Source organism: Diabrotica undecimpunctata, chromosome 5, assembly GCF_040954645.1.
Source record: "Diabrotica undecimpunctata isolate CICGRU chromosome 5, icDiaUnde3, whole genome shotgun sequence".
NCBI classification, from domain to species: domain Eukaryota; kingdom Metazoa; phylum Arthropoda; class Insecta; order Coleoptera; family Chrysomelidae; genus Diabrotica; species Diabrotica undecimpunctata.
In genome coordinates this window covers 32,783,324-32,793,288 of record NC_092807.1, presented here as the reverse complement: position 1 = coordinate 32,793,288, position 9,965 = coordinate 32,783,324, and positions in this window count along the sequence as shown.

Sequence of the window (9,965 nt, the reverse complement as noted above, 5' to 3'; positions counted from 1 at the left end):
ATAAGATGATTATACACTGGAGACCATATAGTTACAAACAAAAAAGAGAAATGCCACAAATGCGATGGTCAGATGACTTGAAGAAACACGCAGGCCCGAAGTGAATACAAACTGCCTACAATAGAGAGACATGGAAGAAGGAAGAGGAGGCCTATGTCCAAAATTGGACAGCAAGGGCTGTATAGATAGATAGATAGATAGTGTGTGGCTTGTCTTTCGGGGTCCTGAATGTCGATACCAGATGTGAGGCAATAGTGTTTGGGTTAATTGTTGTTTTGTTCCTTGCTATAAGAGTTCCGCTTTCTAATTTTTTTAGTAGTGTCCATGCTTGCCTACTTGATTTTTGAAAATTAAGACTTTTTATAGTTTTCGTCCATTTTTGTTGTCTCGCTGCATCTAGGCTATGGAGCAGTTCATCGGCTAATTCTTGATCGCCGCTTTCAAGGAAATTTTGGTACAGTTCTTCGCTGGTACCAACCAGGAATGTATTCTTTTCGGTAGTCTCTTGGTATATGATTTTTGGCCGTACTTATTACGGCTCCAACGAATCTTTTGTAATTTCTGATGGTAGGGGGTATCCAGCCTAGTGTCTTGTCCAGTTCCGCAGAAAAGCTATCCCAAATGGCTTTCTTTAGATTCCAACGTGAGCGAGGGATGGATGTGATTATAGGAATCTGAGTTCCTGCCTCTAAGATTACTAGGCGGTGTTGAGACTGCTAGAGGTTGCCCGTTTTTATTAGTAGAGACAAAACATAGATCAGGATTGTACTCCTTCTTTCATGCTGCTGACATGAATGTAGGTCGGTCTTTAGCGTCAAATTTTAGTGATAGGTGTTCCTCCTTCGCCCATTTTACTAGTGCATTCCCATTGCTGTTGCAGTGTTTATATTTCCACTGCTCATGGTGACTGTTGTAGTCTCCCACGTATATTGACGGGTGCGGATGTGTGTCGATGACTTGAGCTTGCCAGGATATAGCCAGTGGTTTGTAGGTGTTAGTAACCGTGATGCTTCCAATTTTTACAACAACATTGTGTATTTCGTCATCAGTATACGTGGAAACAAGGACGGTGTTTTCTATGTTTTGTTTAATGTATGTTGCCGTGCCGTATGATCGATGATATGTAGCACTCAGTAGTTCAAAGCCAGGTATTTTTCCCCTCCTTTGCAGTTATTCTTCCGTTTTGCAGTGTGTTTCCCGTAGAGCAACCAGGTCGATGTCTTTATCTTTTAGAAATTTCGATATAAGTACTGGCTCTTTGAATAGCATATGCTTTCTACATTTAAGTGACAAATTCAGATCATAGGTCCGAGTTTTCTAGTCGTTGGATCCTGAGAAGGGCCATTTGTATTATTGTTAATTTGCCTTCTGATAACGTTTAATGGCATTGTTTGCAATGTGTCTGTAGTCAGGAGATCCTGAGATTATCTGACCGCTAGTATTTGCTAGTTCATTTAGCGTTACCCAGGGTGCACGTGTAGTATTCTAATACGGACGCGAATTAGCTCTACACCCCTTTCATTACATAAAAAACACAATTCATCCGTTGCAAGGTATTATTCTCGGAAAAATAAGGACTTCAGTATTCCAGTGCGAATACAGCATCCGCAAAAGTTAAATGTTTGTACTGGGATGTTAGGCGACCATATTGTCGGTTCATTTTTTATCGATGGAAACCTAAACGGGCCCAAATATTTACAACTTTTACAGAATGAGATCATTTCGGCAGTTCGACGCTTTCCCGTTAATTTTCAGGAGGTTTATTTCCAACAGGATGGGTGTTGGCTCACAGCTCTAGAACAACTATTGACTTCCTCAATCTAATGTTTTCTGATCGACTAATAAGTACAGGTGGTACATTTAAATGGCCCGCTAGATACTGTGACTTAGCGCCTAACGATTTCTTTTTTTTTGAGTTTTCTCAAAGAAGACATTTATAGGCATCAGTTTGAAAGGGCCACAACAATAGTCGAAACAAGGGCAAAAATACTTTATTTCTCTGCAAGCATTACACCAACCCTACTCCAAAATATGAGAAGAAATCTGTATGACAGATTTGGTTACTTGTTAGCACAAGGAAATATTTGAGCCCTTAATTCATTGATCTGCTTTCCTAATTTTTATTTTTTGTTACGTACATTTTAGGAAGTTTGTAGATTCTTAATTAGGTAGTATTTTTAATGTTTGAGTTTGGAAAAATTTTATTGTTTTTTTTTATTTAAAAGTAAAAATGATTCTTACTCTGATTTTCTTTCTTCTTTCTTGTCTTATTGTTATAAGCTTTGTCCATACAATTTGTCCAATTTTTAGTGACAATAAAGCATATTACTTATTTACTTACCTATTTATCTGTATTGCTATTAAGGCTAAAAAATAACCAAAAAATTAGTTTTAGAGCATTATAATAAATAAACTCTAGAGATGGGATTGCAATAAATCTTAATTTCTATGGTCAACAAAACAATGTCGTTATCTGTATAAAATAACATTTTGCGTTACATATTGTAAAAATATTCATTTCGTAGAGTAGGTTATATTAAAAGGTAATAGGTAATAGTGATAGTAATATTCAGCGATGAAGATCGCACATCCAGTGGAGGAATATTTAACGGCCACAATGAACTATATTGGAATGACTCAAATCCTTGCTTAGTTCAGGGGATCAGGAGTTAAGAGAGATTCGGTTTTAACGTTGGTGTTTTGTTGCGCATAATAAATTAGTTGGATTATGAAGTGAAATGAGTTGCATTATGAGCACATGCCCATAATGCCGAATTCGTTGGAAATTATTTAAATGAAAAATTTCATAATCGGTGGATTAGAACTTATGGTTCTTGTTCACCAGAACTAAACCCTCCGAATTTTTTTATTTAGCTATTTTAAAAAAACAGTATTTATAAAACTGGCTTTAATACTAAGGAAGAATAATTCCAAAGCATTCATTAAGCATTTAGAAAAATAAAGCCCATGCATGTACTCAATTGAGAAAGATCTGTACGAAAACGGTGTCAATTATTATTATAACAAAACGGGGGCATTTTGAATATTTGTTAAAATTTTTAAATTTTTGTAAAATGCATTCTAGTTGCTCCTTTGTGTATTATTGTTGTTTATATTTTCGTAAAATTAATTCTAATGGAAAAGTAGTTTTTTGTTGCTGGTAAATGAGTTATTTTCCATTTTATTTGGAAGTGTCTATAAAGTAATGTCAAATAAAGAATTTATTAGAGTAGCTCCAGCGACTGAAAATAGATATATATTATGTCATATCAGGTGAAAGAGAATTAAAAATTCAAACAAAAAATGTTGAAATATATAGGGTATCCCATATAAAAAAACATAAGTTGGTATTATATTTTCTTAGTGGGACCTCCTAAAAAAAATTCTTGTACGCCACTGAACACTTCCATATTATATCTATCAAAAGTTTTTATAAAGTTTTAAAAATTTTTCCTAATAAAGAAGATATTTAAATCTGTCGTTTTCGCTAATGTGTGGAGCGATTGATGATTTGATTAGGTAATCGTTACTTTAACGAAAAAAGAAGTAATGTCATCTTAACTACTTTTTTTTATCTCCTCTAGTTTTTGGTATACCCTGTAAAACATACCAATTTGGGACACCCTGTACATAAATTTTGCTTTTCAGTTTTAACCATGTTTATATATATATATATATATATATATATATATATATATATATATATATATATATATATATATATATATATATATAGGTGAGAGGAAACGGTAGCAGTCATTTACTTAAATTACCCTATTTTTTAAATAAAGCACTTAATTATCAAAAGTTGATTAGATTTAAATATGTTTAATTTGCTATTATTTCACAATCTTGTCTGATTATTATCGCGTATGACGTATATTGGAATGTGAAATATTTTTTATTTATATTTACTTTTTAACAGTAAAAATTCTTTTATTGTAGAAGTAAATACTAAAGGGTGTTTTTTTAGAGGTATAGAATTTTAAAGCGGAATAAAACAAAGATGATTTTTTAAATTGGCATAAAATTGACTTTATTCAAAATATAATTTTTTGGCATTATAATTTAAATATGATCTCTGACATATGATTACAACGGCTAGCTCTAAAGTAGTCTAATCTAGAGGTCCAACTTTCGATGATTTTTCCAACATTTATGGCCACGTATCGGCATCCTCCAATTGGTCAATCGTTTCAGGCTTATTGGCATAGACTAGCGACTTTACATAAAGTGATGAGTGCCTTAAGAACCAACAAAATAACGCAAAAGATAGAAAACATAACACGTTGTGAAATAAAAGAGATGAAAGTAGTAGAGGTGGGAAATTATCGATAGAAACCTCTAATTTACATTAAATTACATTAGGACTATCGATAGTTTCCCACCTTTAGACGTTAGCTTATGAGCTAGTGACTTCAGTCATAATATTACAAGTATGACGTCGAATATTTATATTTTTTAAATTTCGCATAAAATAAAAACTGATTGAAGCCAATAAAGCAAATGTAAGTAAACAGTTTAATTAGTAGTAATTTGATAATTAATTCTGTGTTGACGAATACAGAATAACAAGCTATGATAATTCTGTATTGAGAAGAGTGTATGCGACGTCTCAAATTATAGTTTATTATTAATCAATACTTTAATTTTGGATAAAAAATACTCCTACGTAAACTGTTTTTACTTACATTACGTGATACGTATTACTATGACTGAAGTCAACCAGCTCATAAGCTAACGTCTAAAGGTGGGAAATTTTCGATAATTCTAATGTAATGTAAAGTAAATGATAGGTTAATATCGATAATTTCTCACCTCTACTACTTTCATCTCTCTTTATTTCACAACGTATTATGTTTTCTATCTCTTGCGTTATTTTGCCGGTTCTTAAGGCACTCATCCCTGTATATCTTCACAGAATATAGTGTTCTTCTTCTTTTTCAAGTGCCCTGTCCGTTGCGAAGGTTGGCTATTAACATAGCAATTCTGGTCTTGTTTGAGGCGCTTCTGAATAGTTCGACCGATGTGAGCCCGAACCACTTCCTCAGATTTTGGAGCCACGAGTGTCTTCTCCTGCCTGGCCCTCACTTACTGTCTATTTTTATCTGGACAATCAATTGCAGTAGACGGTACTTATCGTGTCTCAATATGTGGCCTAGATATTCAAGCTTTCTTTGTTTAATTGTATTCACGATTTCTTTCTCCTTTCCGATTCTTTGGATTACCTCTATGTTGGTGACATGCTCGGTCCAGGATATACGAAGAATGCGTCGGTACACCCACATTTCGAATGCTTCTAGTTTTCTCGTGAGCGTCTCCGTCAGCGTCCAGGCCTCCACACCATACAGTAAGATCGGAAAAATGTAGCATTTAACTAGACGTCGTTTTAGGGGAAGAGACAAGTTCCTGCTTATGAGGAGCTTTTTCATATTGCTAAATGCTGCTCTAGCTCGTTCTATTCTCCCCTTAATTTCTGTGGCCTGTTCCCATTTTGCATTTACTTTGGTGCCAAGGTACACATAAGATTCTACATGGTCAATTAGTATGTTACTTATCCGTAACTTTCGAGCAGGCTTTTGCTTCCTGCTTATCAGCATCCACTTTGTCTTCTTGAAGTTGAGGCTCAGGTCGCATTCCTCACTAACTGAATAAACTCTTTCCATTACCTGCTGTAATTCATCTACGGTACTGGCAAGGATCACCGTGTCGTTGGCATATCTTATATTGTTCGTTAACTCGCCGTTTATTTTTATGCCCTCATTTGCATTTTCCATACATTTGTTAAATATTTCTTCGGAATAAATATTGAATAGGAGTGGGGATAATATACACCCCTGACGGACACCTCTTTTGATCTGCACACTTTCAGTGAGTTCGTTGCCAATTTTTGCTCTTGCTGTTTGACCCCAATATAGGTTTGCCACAATTCGAATGTCCTTGTCGTCAATATCTGTCTTTCGCAGAATATCTATCAAATGTTCATGATTGACATTGTCAAATGCTTTTCTAAAATCCACAAAGCACAAATACACGTCCTTATCAACATCTCTACACCGCTGTATAAGCACCTGGAAAGCGAAAATTGCTTCTCTAGTTCCAAGTGCTTTCCGAAAGCCAAACTGCGATCTATCAATATTTGACTCACATTATTCTTCTATGAATGATCTTAGTGAACGCTTTAGTGACATGCTTGATCGATCAAGCTTATAAGCTGGTAGTCATCACAGATCTGGGCATTTGGTTTCTTCGGGATTGTAATAAATGTTGACTGCAGCCAGTTCTCCGGGATTTTACATACTTATGTTGTTAAAAAGTTCAACTAGATTATCAAGGAACTGTTTGTCTGATTTACATAGGATCTTTAGTATTTCGCAGGGTACATTGTCCAAACCTGCTGACTTATTGTTTTTTAGTGCTGCAATGGCATCTTCTATCTCCGATTTAAGGATTGAAGGTCCTGTTTCTTCTTCTCCATATAGGTCCTGTCAGATGCAAATAATTTTTCTATGTATGATTTCCATGTTTCTAAGATCGTTGATGGCTCCGAGATAAGATTTAGATCGCCATATTTTATGCTGTTGGGTGACTTACTGAATTTCCTCTTGTTTGTCATTGATTTTATTTTTTTGTGCATATTGTAACTGTCGTATTTTCGTTCGGATTGTTCTATTTCCCTCCATTCGTTGGAAAACCATTTTTCTTTGGCTTCTCGAATTTTCGTTCATATGATTTTGTGGATCTGCTGGTATTTTTCTGCATTTTTATTCTTGAATTTACGTCTTTCATCCATCATATCCATTATCTCATCAGACATCCATTCTTCAGAATATAGTCTAGCGGTGTTAAATCATACGATCTTGGAGGCCACTACACCGTCCGAAACGTGGAACTATGCGGTTGTCAAACGTTTTCTTTAATAAAACAATTGTGGCACGAACTGTGTTAAATATTGCGCCGTCTTGTTGAAACCAGAGCTCCTGCACATCATGGTGGTTCAACTGAGGAATGAAAAAGTCGGTAATCATGTCTTCTTAGTGATCATCATTGACTGTAACGTGCTAACGAGCATCTTTTTTGAAGAAGTACGAAGACCAATGATTCTACCTGCCCGTAAAGAACACCAAACAGTCAGTTTTCCTAGATGTAATGGTTTCTTAAGATAAATTTAAAAATTATCGTCACTCTAAATACGCCAGTTTTGTTTGTTGACTAGCTATTCAACCAAAAGTGAGCTTCGTCGCTAAACAAAATTCGCTTATGAATATCGCTATCAACGGCAATCTCGTTTTGGAGCCATTCACCGCCTCTACGCATTGCCAGATGATCGTGTAGCTTTAATTCTTGCACAGGTTGGATTTTGTAAGCACGCAAACCAAGATCTTTTCACAAAATCTTCCAGTGGATGGACACATATCTAACTGCTCTGCACGATGACGGAAAGACTGATTCGGGTCTTCCTCTATGCTAAGCTCTACAGCAGCAACAACTTCTTCTGTACGCACTGTACGACATCTCTGCGGATGCGTATTATCATTCAGAGTAAACGTAGTGCGAAAACGGCATTTTAAGTTTTAAGTAACATTTTTATATTTTTACAGAATGTTTAGTACCCGTGACTTTCCTATGGGTGATTAATCATGGCCTTTTGTCTTACAAATGCTTGTAAAAATTTATATGTCGGTAGCTTTTTTGAAATTAGAAGAAACCTTACTTATCACCTTTTTTTCAAATTGTATTTAGAGTGGCAATAATCGCAGTAGGGAGACAAAAAGGTTCCATGTAGCACCTTGAAATAAAAATCACCCGCGTTTCTAGCGAATAATTCCAAGGAAATTAATAAATAATTACTCATTATTAAAAATAATTAATATTTAATTATTTAAAAGAAAAAAACAAATACTTGTATTTCAATTCGTTAAAGTTAAGTAAATAAATTGTGTTCATCCACAACTTCTTCATCTTTTTGGTCGGTTTCGAGCAAACAATCTCTTACTTTAACACTGTTTGGCAAAAAATAGCAAAGTATGGCAAAGTATAACCATTTTTGAACAAAGTTTAGCCAAATCTTTATATTTGGTCACAGAAATGGGATGTGGTTTAAAATGAGCATTGCAAATTTTTACCTCTGTAAAGTTCAGATTTTCTCCTCTGTGTCTCTATATTATATTAACACTCTTGTAGACTTTATTAATATTGGAATAATAAAATTAAAAGTTATTATTGCGTTTTATAAATTTTATTCCTCTAATCTGAGACCATAGAACTCGATCACCGCAATCAATCTTTCAAACCAATGGGAAAATAGGAATTCTGGACTCCCGACCAATTTTTAAAGTCGTTGTAAGTGAGTTTTACCACATTAAGTGGACTTGAATTAGTTCGAGCCAACTGTATTGTGTGAGGCCATAGTGAAGGTGCCAGAATAGATCGTTTATCAATAATAGTTCCAATAACACTATGAACAGTATCTGCACCCATGTAAGTGTGGTCTGTTAAGAGAAATTTTAGTTTAATCGACATGATTCCGGATAGACATTGGCTTTGGTGAAAAAGCATTGTAAACATTGTCTCATTTTTATCCTGCCTAGAACAGTTGTCACAATACAGAATTACGTTCACTGGAGTCTTTTCTTGTTCTAAAACTTCTTTATCTATTTTATCAAGCCATTTCTTAACACAAGTTCAAATTTCATTTGCTCGTTTTAGTCCATCAATTTCACCCTACAAATAGCAATGTCCATGACCATCTGTATTTTCGTGCACTCTGAGGTTGTAATATGCGTATTTCCTCGTATAGTATAGTAATGCACTCTGTGAATGTGGGGTAGACAAGACTTTTTGTAAGTCAAAACTTGCAACAATAGACGAACTGCCTTCTTCTTTTGCTGATTTTACATCAGAAGTATAAACTTTTTTTGTGTGCTTTATAAACTTGTTTATCTTCATTAAAACACTTTGCTTCTTTCTTTTTATTTTAATTTCCCCGCAAATAACGCATTTGTTCTTTTTGGTTTATGAAAAGCTAAATTGTACTTTTGAAAAACTTGTTTGAATATTAGTTTAAAAACAGTTTCCTTTTATCACTTTCCATGCTTGTAGTATAATCTTTATAAATTATATTCATATTTAATCTCTAAGGTAAATATCGCCGTGTGTCATTTTTGCAGCAATAGTGAGAAAATACAGCTGGGAGCGTAGAAATAAAGGTCGTAACTTCATTGATAAGATGCTCAGGAGTTTTATTTGAACTAGGAGTTTTTCCCCTATTATCGGGCTTTGCAGTATTCATTGTTTCATATCTGTTTGTTAATGTCTGCAACACTTTTTTTATTAATTCCAAGAGTTGCAAGGAAAAATTGTTTATACACTAGCAACGCATTTCCTCCTATTCCCCAACCTAAGTTTTGGTTCTTTTTTGTGGATCTTGAGCAATTTTTCTTCGTCGGCATATTTTAGTTTCACTAACATGTGAGCATATCCAATCTATTTGCTATTGTCGATTTAGCTGTGTATTGTGAAACGAGAAAATTGTGTTTCTTTCCTGTTCACCAATATTTTTGCAACACAGTTTACAGTTGCTGCAAGGATTTTGTTTCAAACATTTACCAGGTACCATGTAACCTTTTTTGCACTCTTATAAGGCTGTCCACTTTCCTTCTTCAATTTTTTTGTAATCGTTTGTTTATCCCTTTTTTTTTTTTTCTGCAATTCTCAAGTCACTTCTTTTACGTCAAATAGGTCAGAGGTATTCGAAACTTCTAAATTAACTTCTAGCGCTTTTTTTCTATTTTGATGTGGCGTGTAACTTTTTTTTTATTGGAATGTCTAATTTTTTTTAGAGTTGCTTTTTCCCGTAGTATGTTTACTTCTTCATCTTTTTTGTAACAATCTCTATAGCATTACTCTCAGAGTCACTGTCTGAGCCAGGAGAAAATAAAGAATCAGATGAACGTTCTATGTTA